The following is a 21,645-nucleotide window of genomic DNA, read 5'->3' on the forward strand; positions in this document are numbered from 1 at the left end:
AAGGGGTGCACCGGTCCTGGAGATACTGCAATACCAGGTCAATGCGTGGAGTGGACAGAGCAAGCTCTTTTTCCATCTCCCTGTTCTAAAAATCCATTTAATATATGGTCCCCAGATAGGGGACGTATCAGATATTAAACTGATAAGAACAGATACTACACTTGATCTTAGCCAAAAGGCCGAGAAGCGATAACCAGAATTGGTTTCAAACTACGGAGCCACCCAAGGATCCTGAAAAGTCCATTTGTGGAGATGAGCTCCTGGACTCCCGTTAAGAAGACATGTTGTCAACCTCTAGATCCCTTACATGCCTGCACTTTTCGGCTTGCTGCTGCTGCAATCCACGCGTTTTAGATCTGCATAACTCCACCTCTTTAAACACAGCACCTTCACCCCCTGCTGTTCCCACCCGCCTCAACACCGTTGGAAGGGAGGAGAACCAATTAAGGCGGGGGGTGGGGTGGAACGAGCAGCTGTCTACCCTTAGCAGGAGGGCTCCTGATTACATACCTCTCCTGCTGCTGCTGCTGCTGGCTGTCCAGCAGCAGACTGAAGGTGGCTGCTGCTGTGCACAGGTATATAAAGGCTCAGAGCCTATTATGACACGCGCAGCCAGCGTTCCATTGCCACATTCCATCTACTGCAGGCAGGATACCTGGCTGGCTGAATGTCGCTGAGAAGCTCACAGAGACCGCCATAAGCAACAGTTTAACAGAATGCCACAGACTAATCAACCAAACTTTTTGGGTTGGGTTCTCTTTTATAGTCTGCAGGCATTAAATGAAAGAAGTCAGTGTTCCAGCAGAAGGAGACAACGTTTCAGAAAAGGCAGTGTAGCAAACCAAAAAAGAAATTTTAAGCGCAGCAGAGTAACCAGCGCACATACCTGTTAGCTCAGGTGAGTTTAAAAGGCTGCTGTTGATAACAAGGGCATTTGCTAAATAGATGGTGTGTGTGCAACAATATACTGAAAGGTCAATTATATTGTGCAGCTTATCTCACCACCTGTAGTTATTTAGGTGAAAGCTCCAAAATGCTTGCCTAATATGTCTGTTTATCCAAAAGGAAATAAAAAGGGAGAGCTAGAAAGATAGCATTGCATCACATTACATGGCAATGCAATGCACAGTTGCTGAAGTTGAACCAAAATGAGCTTGTAATCTGGCTTCTGCAACTTTGAACATGAAAAATCCAATGAGGAGAAGAAAAGCAAAGCCAAAGAGTCCATCCCAAAATCCGACAAACAAGCAAAATGAACAAAAAACATTGAATTCAATTCTTTCTGATTTTAGAAACTGCATTAAAGAAGGGGTGCACCGGTCCTGGAGATACTGCAATACCAGGTCAATGCGTGGAGTGGACAGAGCAAGCTCTTTTTCCATCTCCCTGTTCTAAAAATCCATTTAATATATGGTCCCCAGATAGGGGACGTATCAGATATTAAACTGATAAGAACAGATTTTTTTTTTTTTTTTTTTTTTGAAAGCCCGAATTCGTGTACAAAACCCGAGTGCGCTTAAAAAAGTGACAAGTGCCACAAAAAAAGTGCACTAGGATGCTGGTCTTCTTGAAACCCTCTCCAAAAGGAGAAGGGTCCCCCAAACCATTCCCTGTCCCTCCGAGCCAAAAGGCCACAGCGAGGAACAGGGACAAAAAGCCACCTCCAGCCGAAGCCAGAGGCGACCCAATCTTACCCCCAGCACCTGCCCGAGTTCTCACCCGAGCAAGGCACTGGGAGCCAAAGACTGTGCTCCCCTCCCGGAAGAGGGGAGCCAACAACGCTCTCCTCCCGAAAGAGGAGAGCCAGGGGGGTTCAGGGGGGAGCGGAACCTGATGGCCACACACTCCCCCCCTAGACCTGCCAAGAGAGGAACCCGTAAGGGAACCGCATCCCGACAAAATCCTAGTAGGACGTGACACACGTGAATAAGTGGACACACAGTGACAAAGAAATTAAATAAATAGTGAAGGTTTCACAGTATAATACTGCCCGGACCTCCGACCGGGAATTGAAAAATTCCCCATCCTAAGGCCAGAAGGCCCGGAATAAGGGTGTGTGCGAAGAAAGAAAATTTGAAGTGCTTGTGCAAATGTGCCATAAACTCAAGTGGGGTTCCCAATCCCAGTGAGTTAAGGCACCCCAGGGTCACCACTCCTGGGGCACTTCACACTTCGGGCTTTCGATCTTCCCCGGCCCAATGGCGTCGATCCTGGGGGGCCATGCTTTCCACCAGATGACTATATTAGCCACCTGGCGTACTAACAAGCGCCTAAACCCCAGTGAGCATAATGTATCAATCTACTAGGGCGGCCAACATCCAAAACCGCCTTTTCGAAAGATACTACACTTGATCTTAGCCAAAAGGCCGAGAAGCGATAACCAGAATTGGTTTCAAACTACGGAGCCACCCAAGGATCCTGAAAAGTCCATTTGTGGAGATGAGCTCCTGGACTCCCGTTAAGAAGACATGTTGTCAACCTCTAGATCCCTTACATGCCTGCACTTTTCGGCTTGCTGCTGCTGCAATCCACGCGTTTTAGATCTGCATAACTCCACCTCTTTAAACACAGCACCTTCACCCCCTGCTGTTCCCACCCGCCTCAACACCGTTGGAAGGGAGGAGAACCAATTAAGGCGGGGGGTGGGGTGGAACGAGCAGCTGTCTACCCTTAGCAGGAGGGCTCCTGATTACATACCTCTCCTGCTGCTGCTGCTGCTGGCTGTCCAGCAGCAGACTGAAGGTGGCTGCTGCTGTGCACAGGTATATAAAGGCTCAGAGCCTATTATGACACGCGCAGCCAGCGTTCCATTGCCACATTCCATCTACTGCAGGCAGGATACCTGGCTGGCTGAATGTCGCTGAGAAGCTCACAGAGACCGCCATAAGCAACAGTTTAACAGAATGCCACAGACTAATCAACCAAACTTTTTGGGTTGGGTTCTCTTTTATAGTCTGCAGGCATTAAATGAAAGAAGTCAGTGTTCCAGCAGAAGGAGACAACGTTTCAGAAAAGGCATTGTAGCAAACCAAAAAAGAAATTTTAAGCGCAGCAGAGTAACCAGCGCACATACCTGTTAGCTCAGGTGAGTTTAAAAGGCTGCTGTTGATAACAAGGGCATTTGCTAAATAGATGGTGTGTGTGCAACAATATACTGAAAGGTCAATTATATTGTGCAGCTTATCTCACCACCTGTAGTTATTTAGGTGAAAGCTCCAAAATGCTTGCCTAATATGTCTGTTTATCCAAAAGGAAGTAAAAAGGGAGAGCTAGAAAGATAGCATTGCATCACATTACATGGCAATGCAATGCACAGTTGCTGAAGTTGAACCAAAATGAGCTTGTAATCTGGCTTCTGCAACTTTGAACATGAAAAATCCAATGAGGAGAAGAAAAGCAAAGCCAAAGAGTCCATCCCAAAATCCGACAAACAAGCAAAATGAACAAAAAACATTGAATTCAATTCTTTCTGATTTTAGAAACTGCATTAAAGAAGGGGTGCACCGGTCCTGGAGATACTGCAATACCAGGTCAATGCGTGGAGTGGACAGAGCAAGCTCTTTTTCCATCTCCCTGTTCTAAAAATCCATTTAATATATGGTCCCCAGATAGGGGACCTATCAGATATTAAACTGATAAGAACAGATACTACACTTGATCTTAGCCAAAAGGCCGAGAAGCGATAACCAGAATTGGTTTCAAACTACGGAGCCACCCAAGGATCCTGAAAAGTCCATTTGTGGAGATGAGCTCCTGGACTCCCGTTAAGAAGACATGTTGTCAACCTCTAGATCCCTTACATGCCTGCACTTTTCGGCTTGCTGCTGCTGCAATCCACGCGTTTTAGATCTGCATAACTCCACCTCTTTAAACACAGCACCTTCACCCCCTGCTGTTCCCACCCGCCTCAGCACCGTTGGAAGGGAGGAGAACCAATTAAGGCGGGGGGTGGGGTGGAACGAGCAGCTGTCTACCCTTAGCAGGAGGGCTCCTGATTACATACCTCTCCTGCTGCTGCTGCTGCTGGCTGTCCAGCAGCAGACTGAAGGTGGCTGCTGCTGTGCACAGGTATATAAAGGCTCAGAGCCTATTATGACACGCGCAGCCAGCGTTCCATTGCCACATTCCATCTACTGCAGGCAGGATACCTGGCTGGCTGAATGTCGCTGAGAAGCTCACAGAGACCGCCATAAGCAACAGTTTAACAGAATGCCACAGACTAATCAACCAAACTTTTTGGGTTGGGTTCTCTTTTATAGTCTGCAGGCATTAAATGAAAGAAGTCAGTGTTCCAGCAGAAGGAGACAACGTTTCAGAAAAGGCATTGTAGCAAACCAAAAAAGAAATTTTAAGCGCAGCAGAGTAACCAGCGCACATACCTGTTAGCTCAGGTGAGTTTAAAAGGCTGCTGTTGATAACAAGGGCATTTGCTAAATAGATGGTGTGTGTGCAACAATATACTGAAAGGTCAATTATATTGTGCAGCTTATCTCACCACCTGTAGTTATTTAGGTGAAAGCTCCAAAATGCTTGCCTAATATGTCTGTTTATCCAAAAGGAAGTAAAAAGGGAGAGCTAGAAAGATAGCATTGCATCACATTACATGGCAATGCAATGCACAGTTGCTGAAGTTGAACCAAAATGAGCTTGTAATCTGGCTTCTGCAACTTTGAACATGAAAAATCCAATGAGGAGAAGAAAAGCAAAGCCAAAGAGTCCATCCCAAAATCCGACAAACAAGCAAAATGAACAAAAAACATTGAATTCAATTCTTTCTGATTTTAGAAACTGCATTAAAGAAGGGGTGCACCGGTCCTGGAGATACTGCAATACCAGGTCAATGCGTGGAGTGGACAGAGCAAGCTCTTTTTCCATCTCCCTGTTCTAAAAATCCATTTAATATATGGTCCCCAGATAGGGGACGTATCAGATATTAAACTGATAAGAACAGATTTTTTTTTTTTTTTTTTTTTTTCCAAACACTCAGAAATTAAGTTTTATAATCTTAAATCATATATCACTAAACTCAAGATTTTAGTTCCATCATCGTGTTTAGATATTATATTTATATTTTTTCATTTGAATTAATATATATAAAGTTAAACATAACAATTCCTTTACAGTTTCAACAGTTTCCAAACAAATCACAACTGACATTACTTCACCCGGTTTCCCAAACTAAATATCCCCTTTTTCCCTTTTACTTTCCTCCCAACAAAACCCCTTAACTTCTTTTCTTCCTCCTCATGCTCTAACCGCATCTGTTCCCAATCATACTCTTCCTCATCATCTCTGAAAGTCACCACCTTCTCCAAAACTTTACCCTTTTCCTCTTTTACTTCTTTCTTTTCACCAGATACTTTCCTTGATCCACAATTTTCCTGTACCGTTACCTTTTTCTTCACCTTTAAACTTTCAACTTCTTTTCCCTGCTTATTCTCCTCTATAATTATCGCATCAACTTCCTTCTTCATTTTATCACCAATATCTTCCTTTTGTCCTCCAAAGTTCTTTTCAAAAGTTCCTTTGCTGCTTTCCATGTAACAATACCCAGAACTCCCGTTTACCATAATCCTCCCATTGTGCAAATTTTCTTCTCCTGTTGTCCACACCAAAAAACGTCTCTTTCCGTTCCAAATACCAACTTTGTTCCTGTATAATTTCTGAAACTTTACCATCTTACATTTAGATTCCAAAAAAACCATTATCTCCTCTATTTCCACAAACGGATTGTCCATGTAAATTATCACACTCTTCGGTTTCCCCATGAATGATGCACTTACTCCAATTTTCCCAGAATCCTCTTCACTCCAGCATTTGAAAAAATGAATGCACTTTTCCTCAGAAACTAGAGTCACATCACAAACTTTACCTTGCTTTATTTCTTGCATACAGTAGATATCCTTCTCCAAAACTTCATGTTTCCTCAAAATTTCCAGAATCCATTTTTCTTCCAAAAAAGTTTCTTCCGTCTCCCGTTTCACAAAAAAACGTAAGCATCTCTTCTTTTTCCAAAACTCCATCTCAATAATCCGTTTTCCTTCCGTTTTTCCTTTTAATCCTCCAAATGTTGCCACCACAGCTATGTGTGGCGACAGTTGCCCCCCACAGCTATGTGTGGTGACAAGGTGATCGCTTCTCGTTGCCCAGGGACTAATCCGACTCCCTAATAGCAGCAGGGGGGTTTAGCTCCACCGATGAGTGTAGCGATCCCCCCAGGCCAAGGAGCCGGGTACCCCAAGCACCTCCCAGTCAAGACCAAGGCAGCAACCGCTAGATCACTGCACTTGATCTTAGCCAAAAGGCCGAGAAGCGATAACCAGAATTGGTTTCAAACTACGGAGCCACCCAAGGATCCTGAAAAGTCCATTTGTGGAGATGAGCTCCTGGACTCCCGTTAAGAAGACATGTTGTCAACCTCTAGATCCCTTACATGCCTGCACTTTTCGGCTTGCTGCTGCTGCAATCCACGCGTTTTAGATCTGCATAACTCCACCTCTTTAAACACAGCACCTTCACCCCCTGCTGTTCCCACCCGCCTCAACACCGTTGGAAGGGAGGAGAACCAATTAAGGCGGGGGGTGGGGTGGAACGAGCAGCTGTCTACCCTTAGCAGGAGGGCTCCTCATTACATACCTCTCCTGCTGCTGCTGCTGCTGGCTGTCCAGCAGCAGACTGAAGGTGGCTGCTGCTGTGCACAGGTATATAAAGGCTCAGAGCCTATTATGACACGCGCAGCCAGCGTTCCATTGCCACATTCCATCTACTGCAGGCAGGATACCTGGCTGGCTGAATGTCGCTGAGAAGCTCACAGAGACCGCCATAAGCAACAGTTTAACAGAATGCCACAGACTAATCAACCAAACTTTTTGGGTTGGGTTCTCTTTTATAGTCTGCAGGCATTAAATGAAAGAAGTCAGTGTTCCAGCAGAAGGAGACAACGTTTCAGAAAAGGCATTGTAGCAAACCAAAAAAGAAATTTTAAGCGCAGCAGAGTAACCAGCGCACATACCTGTTAGCTCAGGTGAGTTTAAAAGGCTGCTGTTGATAACAAGGGCATTTGCTAAATAGATGGTGTGTGTGCAACAATATACTGAAAGGTCAATTATATTGTGCAGCTTATCTCACCACCTGTAGTTATTTAGGTGAAAGCTCCAAAATGCTTGCCTAATATGTCTGTTTATCCAAAAGGATGTAAAAAGGGAGAGCTAGAAAGATAGCATTGCATCACATTACATGGCAATGCAATGCACAGTTTCTGAAGTTGAACCAAAATGAGCTTGTAATCTGGCTTCTGCAACTTTGAACATGAAAAATCCAATGAGGAGAAGAAAAGCAAAGCCAAAGAGTTCATCCCAAAATCCAACAAACAAGCAAAATGAACAAAAAACATTGAATTCAATTCTTTCTGATTTTAGAAACTGCATTAAAGAAGGGGTGCACCGGTCCTGGAGATACTGCAATACCAGGTCAATTCGTGGAGTGGACAGAGCAAGCTCTTTTTCCATCTCCCTGTTCTAAAAATCCATTTAATATATGGTCCCCAGATAGGGGACGTATCAGATATTAAACTGATAAGAACAGATACTACACTTGATCTTAGCCAAAAGGCCGAGAAGCGATAACCAGAATTGGTTTCAAACTACGGAGCCACCCAAGGATCCTGAAAAGTCCATTTGTGGAGATGAGCTCCTGGATTCCCGTTAAGAAGACATGTTGTCAACCTCTAGATCCCTTACATGCCTGCACTTTTCGGCTTGCTGCTGCTGCAATCCACGTGTTTTAGATCTGCATAACTCCACCTCTTTAAACACAGCACCTTCACCCCCTGCTGTTCCCACCCGCCTCAACACCGTTGGAAGGGAGGAGAACCAATTAAGGCGGGGGGTGGGGTGGAACGAGCAGCTGTCTACCCTTAGCAGGAGGGCTCCTGATTACATACCTCTCCTGCTGCTGCTGCTGCTGGCTGTCCAGCAGCAGACTGAAGGTGGCTGCTGCTGTGCACAGGTATATAAAGGCTCAGAGCCTATTATGACACGCGCAGCCAGCGTTCCATTGCCACATTCCATCTACTGCAGGCAGGATACCTGGCTGGCTGAATGTCGCTGAGAAGCTCACAGAGACCGCCATAAGCAACAGTTTAACAGAATGCCACAGACTAATCAACCAAACTTTTTGGGTTGGGTTCTCTTTTATAGTCTGCAGGCATTAAATGAAAGAAGTCAGTGTTCCAGCAGAAGGAGACAACGTTTCAGAAAAGGCATTGTAGCAAACCAAAAAAGAAATTTTAAGCGCAGCAGAGTAACCAGCGCACATACCTGTTAGCTCAGGTGAGTTTAAAAGGCTGCTGTTGATAACAAGGGCATTTGCTAAATAGATGGTGTGTGTGCAACAATATACTGAAAGGTCAATTATATTGTGCAGCTTATCTCACCACCTGTAGTTATTTAGGTGAAAGCTCCAAAATGCTTGCCTAATATGTCTGTTTATCCAAAAGGAAGTAAAAAGGGAGAGCTAGAAAGATAGCATTGCATCACATTACATGGCAATGCAATGCACAGTTGCTGAAGTTGAACCAAAATGAGCTTGTAATCTGGCTTCTGCAACTTTGAACATGAAAAATCCAATGAGGAGAAGAAAAGCAAAGCCAAAGAGTCCATCCCAAAATCCGACAAACAAGCAAAATGAACAAAAAACATTGAATTCAATTCTTTCTGATTTTAGAAACTGCATTAAAGAAGGGGTGCACCGGTCCTGGAGATACTGCAATACCAGGTCAATGCATGGAGTGGACAGAGCAAGCTCTTTTTCCATCTCCCTGTTCTAAAAATCCATTTAATATATGGTCCCCAGATAGGGGACGTATCAGATATTAAACTGATAAGAACAGATACTACACTTGATCTTAGCCAAAAGGCCGAGAAGCGATAACCAGAATTGGTTTCAAACTACGGAGCCACCCAAGGATCCTGAAAAGTCCATTTGTGGAGATGAGCTCCTGGACTCCCGTTAAGAAGACATGTTGTCAACCTCTAGATCCCTTACATGCCTGCACTTTTCGGCTTGTTGCTGCTGCAATCCACGCGTTTTAGATCTGCATAACTCCACCTCTTTAAACACAGCACCTTCACCCCCTGCTGTTCCCACCCGCCTCAACACCGTTGGAAGGGAGGAGAACCAATTAAGGCGGGGGGTGGGGTGGAACGAGCAGCTGTCTACCCTTAGCAGGAGGGCTCCTGATTACATACCTCTCCTGCTGCTGCTGCTGCTGGCTGTCCATCAGCAGACTGAAGGTGGCTGCTGCTGTGCACAGGTATATAAAGGCTCAGAGCCTATTATGACACGCGCAGCCAGCGTTCCATTGCCACATTCCATCTACTGCAGGCAGGATACCTGGCTGGCTGAATGTCGCTGAGAAGCTCACAGAGACCGCCATAAGCAACAGTTTAACAGAATGCCACAGACTAATCAACCAAACTTTTTGGGTTGGGTTCTCTTTTATAGTCTGCAGGCATTAAATGAAAGAAGTCAGTGTTCCAGCAGAAGGAGACAACGTTTCAGAAAAGGCATTGTAGCAAACCAAAAAAGAAATTTTAAGCGCAGCAGAGTAACCAGCGCACATACCTGTTAGCTCAGGTGAGTTTAAAAGGCTGCTGTTGATAACAAGGGCATTTGCTAAATAGATGGTGTGTGTGCAACAATATACTGAAAGGTCAATTATATTGTGCAGCTTATCTCACCACCTGTAGTTATTTAGGTGAAAGCTCCAAAATGCTTGCCTAATATGTCTGTTTATCCAAAAGGAAGTAAAAAGGGAGAGCTAGAAAGATAGCATTGCATCACATTACATGGCAATGCAATGCACAGTTGCTGAAGTTGAACCAAAATGAGCTTGTAATCTGGCTTCTGCAACTTTGAACATGAAAAATCCAATGAGGAGAAGAAAAGCAAAGCCAAAGAGTCCATCCCAAAATCCGACAAACAAGCAAAATGAACAAAAAACATTGAATTCAATTCTTTCTGATTTTAGAAACTGCATTAAAGAAGGGGTGCACCGGTCCTGGAGATACTGCAATACCAGGTCAATGCGTGGAGTGGACAGAGCAAGCTCTTTTTCCATCTCCCTGTTCTAAAAATCCATTTAATATATGGTCCCCAGATAGGGGACGTATCAGATATTAAACTGATAAGAACAGATACTACACTTGATCTTAGCCAAAAGGCCGAGAAGCGATAACCAGAATTGGTTTCAAACTACGGAGCCACCCAAGGATCCTGAAAAGTCCATTTGTGGAGATGAGCTCCTGGACTCCCGTTAAGAAGACATGTTGTCAACCTCTAGATCCCTTACATGCCTGCACTTTTCGGCTTGCTGCTGCTGCAATCCACGCGTTTTAGATCTGCATAACTCCACCTCTTTAAACACAGCACCTTCACCCCCTGCTGTTCCCACCCGCCTCAACACCGTTGGAAGGGAGGAGAACCAATTAAGGCGGGGGGTGGGGTGGAACGAGCAGCTGTCTACCCTTAGCAGGAGGGCTCCTGATTACATACCTCTCCTGCTGCTGCTGCTGCTGGCTGTCCAGCAGCAGACTGAAGGTGGCTGCTGCTGTGCACAGGTATATAAAGGCTCAGAGCCTATTATGACACGCGCAGCCAGCGTTCCATTGCCACATTCCATCTACTGCAGGCAGGATACCTGGCTGGCTGAATGTCGCTGAGAAGCTCACAGAGACCGCCATAAGCAACAGTTTAACAGAATGCCACAGACTAATCAACCAAACTTTTTGGGTTGGGTTCTCTTTTATAGTCTGCAGGCATTAAATGAAAGAAGTCAGTGTTCCAGCAGAAGGAGACAACGTTTCAGAAAAGGCATTGTAGCAAACCAAAAAAGAAATTTTAAGCGCAGCAGAGTAACCAGCGCACATACCTGTTAGCTCAGGTGAGTTTAAAAGGCTGCTGTTGATAACAAGGGCATTTGCTAAATAGATGGTGTGTGTGCAACAATATACTGAAAGGTCAATTATATTGTGCAGCTTATCTCACCACCTGTAGTTATTTAGGTGAAAGCTCCAAAATGCTTGCCTAATATGTCTGTTTATCCAAAAGGAAGTAAAAAGGGAGAGCTAGAAAGATAGCATTGCATCACATTACATGGCAATGCAATGCACAGTTGCTGAAGTTGAACCAAAATGAGCTTGTAATCTGGCTTCTGCAACTTTGAACATGAAAAATCCAATGAGGAGAAGAAAAGCAAAGCCAAAGAGTCCATCCCAAAATCCGACAAACAAGCAAAATGAACAAAAAACATTGAATTCAATTCTTTCTGATTTTAGAAACTGCATTAAAGAAGGGGTGCACCGGTCCTGGAGATACTGCAATACCAGGTCAATGCGTGGAGTGGACAGAGCAAGCTCTTTTTCCATCTCCCTGTTCTAAAAATCCATTTAATATATGGTCCCCAGATAGGGGACGTATCAGATATTAAACTGATAAGAACAGATACTACACTTGATCTTAGCCAAAAGGCCGAGAAGCGATAACCAGAATTGGTTTCAAACTACGGAGCCACCCAAGGATCCTGAAAAGTCCATTTGTGGAGATGAGCTCCTGGACTCCCGTTAAGAAGACATGTTGTCAACCTCTAGATCCCTTACATGCCTGCACTTTTCGGCTTGCTGCTGCTGCAATCCACGCGTTTTAGATCTGCATAACTCCACCTCTTTAAACACAGCACCTTCACCCCCTGCTGTTCCCACCCGCCTCAACACCGTTGGAAGGGAGGAGAACCAATTAAGGCGGGGGGTGGGGTGGAACGAGCAGCTGTCTACCCTTAGCAGGAGGGCTCCTGATTACATACCTCTCCTGCTGCTGCTGCTGCTGGCTGTCCAGCAGCAGACTGAAGGTGGCTGCTGCTGTGCACAGGTATATAAAGGCTCAGAGCCTATTATGACACGCGCAGCCAGCGTTCCATTGCCACATTCCATCTACTGCAGGCAGGATACCTGGCTGGCTGAATGTCGCTGAGAAGCTCACAGAGACCGCCATAAGCAACAGTTTAACAGAATGCCACAGACTAATCAACCAAACTTTTTGGGTTGGGTTCTCTTTTATAGTCTGCAGGCATTAAATGAAAGAAGTCAGTGTTCCAGCAGAAGGAGACAACGTTTCAGAAAAGGCATTGTAGCAAACCAAAAAAGAAATTTTAAGCGCAGCAGAGTAACCAGCGCACATACCTGTTAGCTCAGGTGAGTTTAAAAGGCTGCTGTTGATAACAAGGGCATTTGCTAAATAGATGGTGTGTGTGCAACAATATACTGAAAGGTCAATTATATTGTGCAGCTTATCTCACCACCTGTAGTTATTTAGGTGAAAGCTCCAAAATGCTTGCCTAATATGTCTGGTTATCCAAAAGGAAGTAAAAAGGGAGAGCTAGAAAGATAGCATTGCATCACATTACATGGCAATGCAATGCACAGTTGCTGAAGTTGAACCAAAATGAGCTTGTAATCTGGCTTCTGCAACTTTGAACATGAAAAATCCAATGAGGAGAAGAAAAGCAAAGCCAAAGAGTCCATCCCAAAATCCGACAAACAAGCAAAATGAACAAAAAACATTGAATTCAATTCTTTCTGATTTTAGAAACTGCATTAAAGAAGGGGTGCACCGGTCCTGGAGATACTGCAATACCAGGTCAATGCGTGGAGTGGACAGAGCAAGCTCTTTTTCCATCTCCCTGTTCTAAAAATCCATTTAATATATGGTCCCCAGATAGGGGACGTATCAGATATTAAACTGATAAGAACAGATACTACACTTGATCTTAGCCAAAAGGCCGAGAAGCGATAACCAGAATTGGTTTCAAACTACGGAGCCACCCAAGGATCCTGAAAAGTCCATTTGTAGAGATGAGCTCCTGGACTCCCGTTAAGAAGACATGTTGTCAACCTCTAGATCCCTTACATGCCTGCACTTTTCGGCTTGTTGCTGCTGCAATCCACGCGTTTTAGATCTGCATAACTCCACCTCTTTAAACACAGCACCTTCACCCCCTGCTGTTCCCACCCGCCTCAACACCGTTGGAAGGGAGGAGAACCAATTAAGGCGGGGGGTGGGGTGGAACGAGCAGCTGTCTACCCTTAGCAGGAGGGCTCCTGATTACATACCTCTCCTGCTGCTGCTGCTGCTGGCTGTCCATCAGCAGACTGAAGGTGGCTGCTGCTGTGCACAGGTATATAAAGGCTCAGAGCCTATTATGACACGCGCAGCCAGCGTTCCATTGCCACATTCCATCTACTGCAGGCAGGATACCTGGCTGGCTGAATGTCGCTGAGAAGCTCACAGAGACCGCCATAAGCAACAGTTTAACAGAATGCCACAGACTAATCAACCAAACTTTTTGGGTTGGGTTCTCTTTTATAGTCTGCAGGCATTAAATGAAAGAAGTCAGTGTTCCAGCAGAAGGAGACAACGTTTCAGAAAAGGCATTGTAGCAAACCAAAAAAGAAATTTTAAGCGCAGCAGAGTAACCAGCGCACATACCTGTTAGCTCAGGTGAGTTTAAAAGGCTGCTGTTGATAACAAGGGCATTTGCTAAATAGATGGTGTGTGTGCAACAATATACTGAAAGGTCAATTATATTGTGCAGCTTATCTCACCACCTGTAGTTATTTAGGTGAAAGCTCCAAAATGCTTGCCTAATATGTCTGTTTATCCAAAAGGAAGTAAAAAGGGAGAGCTAGAAAGATAGCATTGCATCACATTACATGGCAATGCAATGCACAGTTGCTGAAGTTGAACCAAAATGAGCTTGTAATCTGGCTTCTGCAACTTTGAACATGAAAAATCCAATGAGGAGAAGAAAAGCAAAGCCAAAGAGTCCATCCCAAAATCCGACAAACAAGCAAAATGAACAAAAAACATTGAATTCAATTCTTTCTGATTTTAGAAACTGCATTAAAGAAGGGGTGCACCGGTCCTGGAGATACTGCAATACCAGGTCAATGCGTGGAGTGGACAGAGCAAGCTCTTTTTCCATCTCCCTGTTCTAAAAATCCATTTAATATATGGTCCCCAGATAGGGGACGTATCAGATATTAAACTGATAAGAACAGATACTACACTTGATCTTAGCCAAAAGGCCGAGAAGCGATAACCAGAATTGGTTTCAAACTACGGAGCCACCCAAGGATCCTGAAAAGTCCATTTGTGGAGATGAGCTCCTGGACTCCCGTTAAGAAGACATGTTGTCAACCTCTAGATCCCTTACATGCCTGCACTTTTCGGCTTGCTGCTGCTGCAATCCACGCGTTTTAGATCTGCATAACTCCACCTCTTTAAACACAGCACCTTCACCCCCTGCTGTTCCCACCCGCCTCAACACCGTTGGAAGGGAGGAGAACCAATTAAGGCGGGGGGTGGGGTGGAACGAGCAGCTGTCTACCCTTAGCAGGAGGGCTCCTGATTACATACCTCTCCTGCTGCTGCTGCTGCTGGCTGTCCAGCAGCAGACTGAAGGTGGCTGCTGCTGTGCACAGGTAAATAAAGGCTCAGAGCCTATTATGACACGCGCAGCCAGCGTTCCATTGCCACATTCCATCTACTGCAGGCAGGATACCTGGCTGGCTGAATGTCGCTGAGAAGCTCACAGAGACCGCCATAAGCAACAGTTTAACAGAATGCCACAGACTAATCAACCAAACTTTTTGGGTTGGGTTCTCTTTTATAGTCTGCAGGCATTAAATGAAAGAAGTCAGTGTTCCAGCAGAAGGAGACAACATTTCAGAAAAGGCATTGTAGCAAACCAAAAAAGAAATTTTAAGCGCAGCAGAGTAACCAGCGCACATACCTGTTAGCTCAGGTGAGTTTAAAAGGCTGCTGTTGATAACAAGGGCATTTGCTAAATAGATGGTGTGTGTGCAACAATATACTGAAAGGTCAATTATATTGTGCAGCTTATCTCACCACCTGTAGTTATTTAGGTGAAAGCTCCAAAATGCTTGCCTAATATGTCTGTTTATCCAAAAGGAAGTAAAAAGGGAGAGCTAGAAAGATAGCATTGCATCACATTACATGGCAATGCAATGCACAGTTGCTGAAGTTGAACCAAAATGAGCTTGTAATCTGGCTTCTGCAACTTTGAACATGAAAAATCCAATGAGGAGAAGAAAAGCAAAGCCAAAGAGTCCATCCCAAAATCCGACAAACAAGCAAAATGAACAAAAAACATTGAATTCAATTCTTTCTGATTTTAGAAACTGCATTAAAGAAGGGGTGCACCGGTCCTGGAGATACTGCAATACCAGGTCAATGCGTGGAGTGGACAGAGCAAGCTCTTTTTCCATCTCCCTGTTCTAAAAATCCATTTAATATATGGTCCCCAGATAGGGGACGTATCAGATATTAAACTGATAAGAACAGATTTTTTAATTGAATGCGTCAGAAGACGCGACATAAATTAAATTCCATTTGCATGGATAACCAAAAAAATGTCGCCTACGCCTTCATCATCCGAATTCAACTTTTTGTTTTTTTTAAGAAAATTTAATGATAATTAATAAATAAAACATAACATAACATATCCTTACATCAACAACAAAAAACTTCCAACAAAAACATCAACTCAACATTTTTCTTCTTCCACGTTTCTTCTTCCTCCATGACATGTCCAACAATTTCCAGTCAAAACCTTGCAGCAAAATCTTTTCATCTTCTTCAGCTTCAGCACTGGTATCAACACAATCCTGCATTACTTTCTCTTTTCCCTTATCATCCACCTTCCTTTTTTCCTTAACGTCTTTACTTCTAGGTACTCTCTCCAGTCTGCAAAACATAGAGTCCCCAACTCCTGAGAACTCCTGCTTCTCTCCCACAAACTCCTTCTTATTTTCAACTACTTGTATATCTTTGTCTTCTTTCTCTTTACAATCTTCAAACGATTCTTCAAATATCTTTTTCCCTTTCTCCTCTTTTTTCCCTCCTTCCTCATAACAAAATCCAGGTTTCCCATTATCAATTCTTCTTTTACCATTTTCCACATAACTGAATCCACATTTACCATTTATAACAATCCTTCCTAAACTTAGTTCATTTTGTCCATTTTCCCAAACTAGGAAACTTCTCTTCCCATTCCAGACTCCCACTTTATTTAAGTAGTCCTTCTGGAATTTTACCAAAATACTCCATGGCTTCAAAAACTCCATCACTTCCTCCATCTCTACAAAGGGGTCATCCATACAGATAACCACCTTTTTCGGCCTTCCAGCAAAAAGAGCATTAACTCCAATTTCTTTTCCTTCCCAATTCTTGAGAAGACAAATACACTTTTCTTCAGACTTCAGTGTTACGTCAAATACCTTTTTAAACTTGATTTCTTGCATACAAAAAATGTCCTCTTCAATGATCGTCCCATACTTGAACAGAATATCCAAGATCTGATTCTCCTCCAACGAAAAATCCTCTAACTCCGTCTTCACATAGAACCGTAAACAGTTCCTCTTCCTCGTCAACTCCATCTTCTTCCTCCAAAAGAACTGCCCCCCACAGCTATGTGTGGTGACACGATGATCGCCTCTCGTTGCCCAGGGACTAATCCGACTCCCCAATAGCAGCAGGAGGGTGAAGCCCTGCCGTTAGACAAAGCGATCCCCCCAGGCCAAGGAGCCGGGTACCCTGGGCACCTCCTAGCCAAGGCCAAGGCAGCAACTGGTAGATCACTGCACCTGATCTTAGCCAAAAGGCCGAGAAGCGATAACCAGAATTGGTTTCAAACTACGGAGCCACCCAAGGATCCTGAAAAGTCCATTTGTGGAGATGAGCTCCTGGACTCCCGTTAAGAAGACATGTTGTCAACCTCTAGATCCCTTACATGCCTGCACTTTTCGGCTTGCTGCTGCTGCAATCCACGCGTTTTAGATCTGCATAACTCCACCTCTTTAAACACAGCACCTTCACCCCCTGCTGTTCCCACCCGCCTCAACACCGTTGGAAGGGAGGAGAACCAATTAAGGCGGGGGGTGGGGTGGAACGAGCAGCTGTCTACCCTTAGCAGGAGGGCTCCTGATTACATACCGCTCCTGCTGCTGCTGCTGCTGGCTGTCCAGCAGCAGACTGAAGGTGGCTGCTGCTGTGCACAGGTAAATAAAGGCTCAGAGCCTATTATGACATGCGCAGCCAGCGTTCCATTGCCACATTCCATCTACTGCAGGCAGGATACCTGGCTGGCTGAATGTCGCTGAGAAGCTCACAGAGACCGCCATAAGCAACAGTTTAACAGAATGCCACAGACTAATCAACCAAACTTTTTGGGTTGGGTTCTCTTTTATAGTCTGCAGGCATTAAATGAAAGAAGTCAGTGTTCCAGCAGAAGGAGACAACATTTCAGAAAAGGCATTGTAGCAAACCAAAAAAGAAATTTTAAGCGCAGCAGAGTAACCAGCGCACATACCTGTTAGCTCAGGTGAGTTTAAAAGGCTGCTGTTGATAACAAGGGCATTTGCTAAATAGATGGTGTGTGTGCAACAATATACTGAAAGGTCAATTATATTGTGCAGCTTATCTCACCACCTGTAGTTATTTAGGTGAAAGCTCCAAAATGCTTGCCTAATATGTCTGTTTATCCAAAAGGAAGTAAAAAGGGAGAGCTAGAAAGATAGCATTGCATCACATTACATGGCAATGCAATGCACAGTTGCTGAAGTTGAACCAAAATGAGCTTGTAATCTGGCTTCTGCAACTTTGAACATGAAAAATCCAATGAGGAGAAGAAAAGCAAAGCCAAAGAGTCCATCCCAAAATCCGACAAACAAGCAAAATGAACAAAAAACATTGAATTCAATTCTTTCTGATTTTAGAAACTGCATTAAAGAAGGGGTGCACCGGTCCTGGAGATACTGCAATACCAGGTCAATGCGTGGAGTGGACAGAGCAAGCTCTTTTTCCATCTCCCTGTTCTAAAAATCCATTTAATATATGGTCCCCAGATAGGGGACGTATCAGATATTAAACTGATAAGAACAGATACTACACTTGATCTTAGCCAAAAGGCCGAGAAGCGATAACCAGAATTGGTTTCAAACTACGGAGCCACCCAAGGATCCTGAAAAGTCCATTTGTGGAGATGAGCTCCTGGACTCCCGTTAAGAAGACATGTTGTCAACCTCTAGATCCCTTACATGCCTGCACTTTTCGGCTTGCTGCTGCTGCAATCCACGCGTTTTAGATCTGCATAACTCCACCTCTTTAAACACAGCACCTTCACCCCCTGCTGTTCCCACCCGCCTCAACACCGTTGGAAGGGAGGAGAACCAATTAAGGCGGGGGGTGGGGTGGAACGAGCAGCTGTCTACCCTTAGCAGGAGGGCTCCTGATTACATACCTCTCCTGCTGCTGCTGCTGCTGGCTGTCCAGCAGCAGACTGAAGGTGGCTGCTGCTGTGCACAGGTATATAAAGGCTCAGAGCCTATTATGACACGCGCAGCCAGCGTTCCATTGCCACATTCCATCTACTGCAGGCAGGATACCTGGCTGGCTGAATGTCGCTGAGAAGCTCACAGAGACCGCCATAAGCAACAGTTTAACAGAATGCCACAGACTAATCAACCAAACTTTTTGGGTTGGGTTCTCTTTTATAGTCTGCAGGCATTAAATGAAAGAAGTCAGTGTTCCAGCAGAAGGAGACAACGTTTCAGAAAAGGCATTGTAGCAAACCAAAAAAGAAATTTTAAGCGCAGCAGAGTAACCAGCGCACATACCTGTTAGCTCAGGTGAGTTTAAAAGGCTGCTGTTGATAACAAGGGCATTTGCTAAATAGATGGTGTGTGTGCAACAATATACTGAAAGGTCAATTATATTGTGCAGCTTATCTCACCACCTGTAGTTATTTAGGTGAAAGCTCCAAAATGCTTGCCTAATATGTCTGTTTATCCAAAAGGAAGTAAAAAGGGAGAGCTAGAAAGATAGCATTGCATCACATTACATGGCAATGCAATGCACAGTTGCTGAAGTTGAACCAAAATGAGCTTGTAATCTGGCTTCTGCAACTTTGAACATGAAAAATCCAATGAGGAGAAGAAAAGCAAAGCCAAAGAGTCCATCCCAAAATCCGACAAACAAGCAAAATGAACAAAAAACATTGAATTCAATTCTTTCTGATTTTAGAAACTGCATTAAAGAAGGGGTGCACCGGTCCTGGAGATACTGCAATACCAGGTCAATGCGTGGAGTGGACAGAGCAAGCTCTTTTTCCATCTCCCTGTTCTAAAAATCCATTTAATATATGGTCCCCAGATAGGGGACGTATCAGATATTAAACTGATAAGAACAGATTTTTTTTTTTTTTTTTTTCTTTTTTTTTTTTTTAGCCCGAATTCGTGTACAAAACCCGAGTGCGCTTAAAAAAGTGACAAGTGCCACAAAAAAAGTGCACTAGGATGCTGGTCTTCTTGAAACCCTCTCCAAAAGGAGAAGGGTCCCCCAAACCATTCCCCGTCCCTCCGAGCCAAAAGGCCACAGCGAGGAACAGGGACAAAAAGCCACCTCCAGCCGAAGCCAGAGGCGACCCAATCTTACCCCCAGCACCTGCCCGAGTTCTCACCCGAGCAAGGCACTGGGAGCCAAAGACTGTGCTCCCCTCCCGGAAGAGGGGAGCCAACAACGCTCTCCTCCCGAAAGAGGAGAGCCAGGGGGGTTCAGGGGGAGCGGAACCTGATGGCCACACACTCCCCCCCTAGACCTGCCAAGAGAGGAACCCGTAAGGGAACCGCATCCCGACAAAATCCTAGTAGGACGTGACACACGTGAATAAGTGGACACACAGTGACAAAGAAATTAAATAAATAGTGAAGGTTTCACAGTATAATACTGCCCGGACCTTCGACCGGGAATTGAAAAATTCCCCATCCTAAGGCCAGAAGGCCCGGAATAAGGGTGTGTGCGAAGAAAGAAAATTTGAAGTGCTTGTGCAAATGTGCCATAAACTCAAGTGGGGTTCCCAATCCCAGTGAGTTAAGGCACCCCAGGGTCACCACTCCTGGGGCACTTCACACTTCGGGCTTTCGATCTTCCCCGGCCCAATGGCGTCGATCCTGGGGGGCCATGCTTTCCACCAGATGACTATATTAGCCACCTGGCGTACTAACAAGCGCCTAAACCCCAGTGTGCATAATGTATCAATCTACTAGGGCGGCCAACATCCAAAACCGCCTTTTCAAAAGATACTACACTTGATCTTAGCCAAAAGGCCGAGAAGCGATAACCAGAATTGGTTTCAAACTACGGAGCCACCCAAGGATCCTGAAAAGTCCATTTGTGGAGATGAGCTCCTGGACTCCCGTTAAGAAGACATGTTGTCAACCTCTAGATCCCTTACATGCCTGCACTTTTCGGCTTGCTGCTGCTGCAATCCACGCGTTTTAGATCTGCATAACTCCACCTCTTTAAACACAGCACCTTCACCCCCTGCTGTTCCCACCCGCCTCAACACCGTTGGAAGGGAGGAGAACCAATTAAGGCGGGGGGTGGGGTGGAACGAGCAGCTGTCTACCCTTAGCAGGAGGGCTCCTGATTACATACCTCTCCTGCTGCTGCTGCTGCTGGCTGTCCAGCAGCAGACTGAAGGTGGCTGCTGCTGTGCACAGGTATATAAAGGCTCAGAGCCTATTATGACACGCGCAGCCAGCGTTCCATTGCCACATTCCATCTACTGCAGGCAGGATACCTGGCTGGCTGAATGTCGCTGAGAAGCTCACAGAGACCGCCATAAGCAACAGTTTAACAGAATGCCACAGACTAATCAACCAAACTTTTTGGGTTGGGTTCTCTTTTATAGTCTGCAGGCATTAAATGAAAGAAGTCAGTGTTCCAGCAGAAGGAGACAACGTTTCAGAAAAGGCATTGTAGCAAACCAAAAAAGAAATTTTAAGCGCAGCAGAGTAACCAGCGCACATACCTGTTAGCTCAGGTGAGTTTAAAAGGCTGCTGTTGATAACAAGGGCATTTGCTAAATAGATGGTGTGTGTGCAACAATATACTGAAAGGTCAATTATATTGTGCAGCTTATCTCACCACCTGTAGTTATTTAGGTGAAAGCTCCAAAATGCTTGCCTAATATGTCTGTTTATCCAAAAGGAAGTAAAAAGGGAGAGCTAGAAAGATAGCATTGCATCACATTACATGGCAATGCAATGCACAGTTGCTGAAGTTGAACCAAAATGAGCTTGTAATCTGGCTTCTGCAACTTTGAACATGAAAAATCCAATGAGGAGAAGAAAAGCAAAGCCAAAGAGTCCATCCCAAAATCCGACAAACAAGCAAAATGAACAAAAAACATTGAATTCAATTCTTTCTGATTTTAGAAACTGCATTAAAGAAGGGGTGCACCGGTCCTGGAGATACTGCAATACCAGGTCAATGCGTGGAGTGGACAGAGCAAGCTCTTTTTCCATCTCCCTGTTCTAAAAATCCATTTAATATATGGTCCCCAGATAGGGGACGTATCAGATATTAAACTGATAAGAACAGATACTACACTTGATCTTAGCCAAAAGGCCGAGAAGCGATAACCAGAATTGGTTTCAAACTACGGAGCCACCCAAGGATCCTGAAAAGTCCATTTGTGGAGATGAGCTCCTGGACTCCCGTTAAGAA

The 21,645-nt window shown here is 44.7% G+C and overlaps 13 non-coding genes and 3 pseudogenes across 13 annotated transcripts; all 16 read right to left on the minus strand.

Moving 5' to 3' along the window:
- Nucleotides 1-191, minus strand: LOC141215192 (U2 spliceosomal RNA). Its single transcript, XR_012284310.1, has one exon. It is a non-coding gene; the product is annotated as a U2 spliceosomal RNA (small nuclear RNA).
- Nucleotides 192-1,306: 1,115 nt separating this feature from the next.
- Nucleotides 1,307-1,492, minus strand: LOC141215144 (U2 spliceosomal RNA). Its single transcript, XR_012284285.1, has one exon. It is a non-coding gene; the product is annotated as a U2 spliceosomal RNA (small nuclear RNA).
- Nucleotides 1,493-2,286: 794 nt separating this feature from the next.
- LOC141215164 (U2 spliceosomal RNA) lies at nucleotides 2,287-2,378 on the minus strand (annotated as a pseudogene).
- Nucleotides 2,379-3,493: 1,115 nt separating this feature from the next.
- On the minus strand, nucleotides 3,494-3,684 carry LOC141215077 (U2 spliceosomal RNA). The gene has a single exon (XR_012284223.1). It is a non-coding gene; the product is annotated as a U2 spliceosomal RNA (small nuclear RNA).
- Nucleotides 3,685-4,799: 1,115 nt separating this feature from the next.
- On the minus strand, nucleotides 4,800-4,994 carry LOC141215134 (U2 spliceosomal RNA). Its single transcript, XR_012284276.1, has one exon. It is a non-coding gene; the product is annotated as a U2 spliceosomal RNA (small nuclear RNA).
- A 2,438-nt stretch (nucleotides 4,995-7,432) lies between these two features.
- LOC141215093 (U2 spliceosomal RNA) lies at nucleotides 7,433-7,623 on the minus strand. Its single transcript, XR_012284239.1, has one exon. It is a non-coding gene; the product is annotated as a U2 spliceosomal RNA (small nuclear RNA).
- A 1,115-nt stretch (nucleotides 7,624-8,738) lies between these two features.
- LOC141215073 (U2 spliceosomal RNA) lies at nucleotides 8,739-8,929 on the minus strand. Its single transcript, XR_012284220.1, has one exon. It is a non-coding gene; the product is annotated as a U2 spliceosomal RNA (small nuclear RNA).
- A 1,115-nt stretch (nucleotides 8,930-10,044) lies between these two features.
- Nucleotides 10,045-10,235, minus strand: LOC141215193 (U2 spliceosomal RNA). Its single transcript, XR_012284311.1, has one exon. It is a non-coding gene; the product is annotated as a U2 spliceosomal RNA (small nuclear RNA).
- Nucleotides 10,236-11,350: 1,115 nt separating this feature from the next.
- Nucleotides 11,351-11,541, minus strand: LOC141215194 (U2 spliceosomal RNA). Its single transcript, XR_012284312.1, has one exon. It is a non-coding gene; the product is annotated as a U2 spliceosomal RNA (small nuclear RNA).
- Nucleotides 11,542-12,656: 1,115 nt separating this feature from the next.
- Nucleotides 12,657-12,847, minus strand: LOC141215195 (U2 spliceosomal RNA). Its single transcript, XR_012284313.1, has one exon. It is a non-coding gene; the product is annotated as a U2 spliceosomal RNA (small nuclear RNA).
- A 1,115-nt stretch (nucleotides 12,848-13,962) lies between these two features.
- LOC141215196 (U2 spliceosomal RNA) lies at nucleotides 13,963-14,153 on the minus strand. The gene has a single exon (XR_012284314.1). It is a non-coding gene; the product is annotated as a U2 spliceosomal RNA (small nuclear RNA).
- Nucleotides 14,154-15,268: 1,115 nt separating this feature from the next.
- On the minus strand, nucleotides 15,269-15,454 carry LOC141215103 (U2 spliceosomal RNA). Its single transcript, XR_012284248.1, has one exon. It is a non-coding gene; the product is annotated as a U2 spliceosomal RNA (small nuclear RNA).
- A 2,412-nt stretch (nucleotides 15,455-17,866) lies between these two features.
- Nucleotides 17,867-18,057, minus strand: LOC141215197 (U2 spliceosomal RNA). Its single transcript, XR_012284315.1, has one exon. It is a non-coding gene; the product is annotated as a U2 spliceosomal RNA (small nuclear RNA).
- A 1,115-nt stretch (nucleotides 18,058-19,172) lies between these two features.
- Nucleotides 19,173-19,401, minus strand: LOC141215146 (U2 spliceosomal RNA; annotated as a pseudogene).
- Nucleotides 19,402-20,160: 759 nt separating this feature from the next.
- On the minus strand, nucleotides 20,161-20,252 carry LOC141215161 (U2 spliceosomal RNA; annotated as a pseudogene).
- A 1,115-nt stretch (nucleotides 20,253-21,367) lies between these two features.
- On the minus strand, nucleotides 21,368-21,558 carry LOC141215198 (U2 spliceosomal RNA). The gene has a single exon (XR_012284316.1). It is a non-coding gene; the product is annotated as a U2 spliceosomal RNA (small nuclear RNA).
- Between the last annotated feature and the right edge of the window lie 87 nt (nucleotides 21,559-21,645).

Source organism: Phyllobates terribilis, unplaced genomic scaffold (assembly GCF_046119375.1).
Source record: "Phyllobates terribilis strain yellow unplaced genomic scaffold, ASM4611937v1 Scaffold_230__1_contigs__length_3167835, whole genome shotgun sequence".
Classification (NCBI taxonomy): domain Eukaryota; kingdom Metazoa; phylum Chordata; class Amphibia; order Anura; family Dendrobatidae; genus Phyllobates; species Phyllobates terribilis.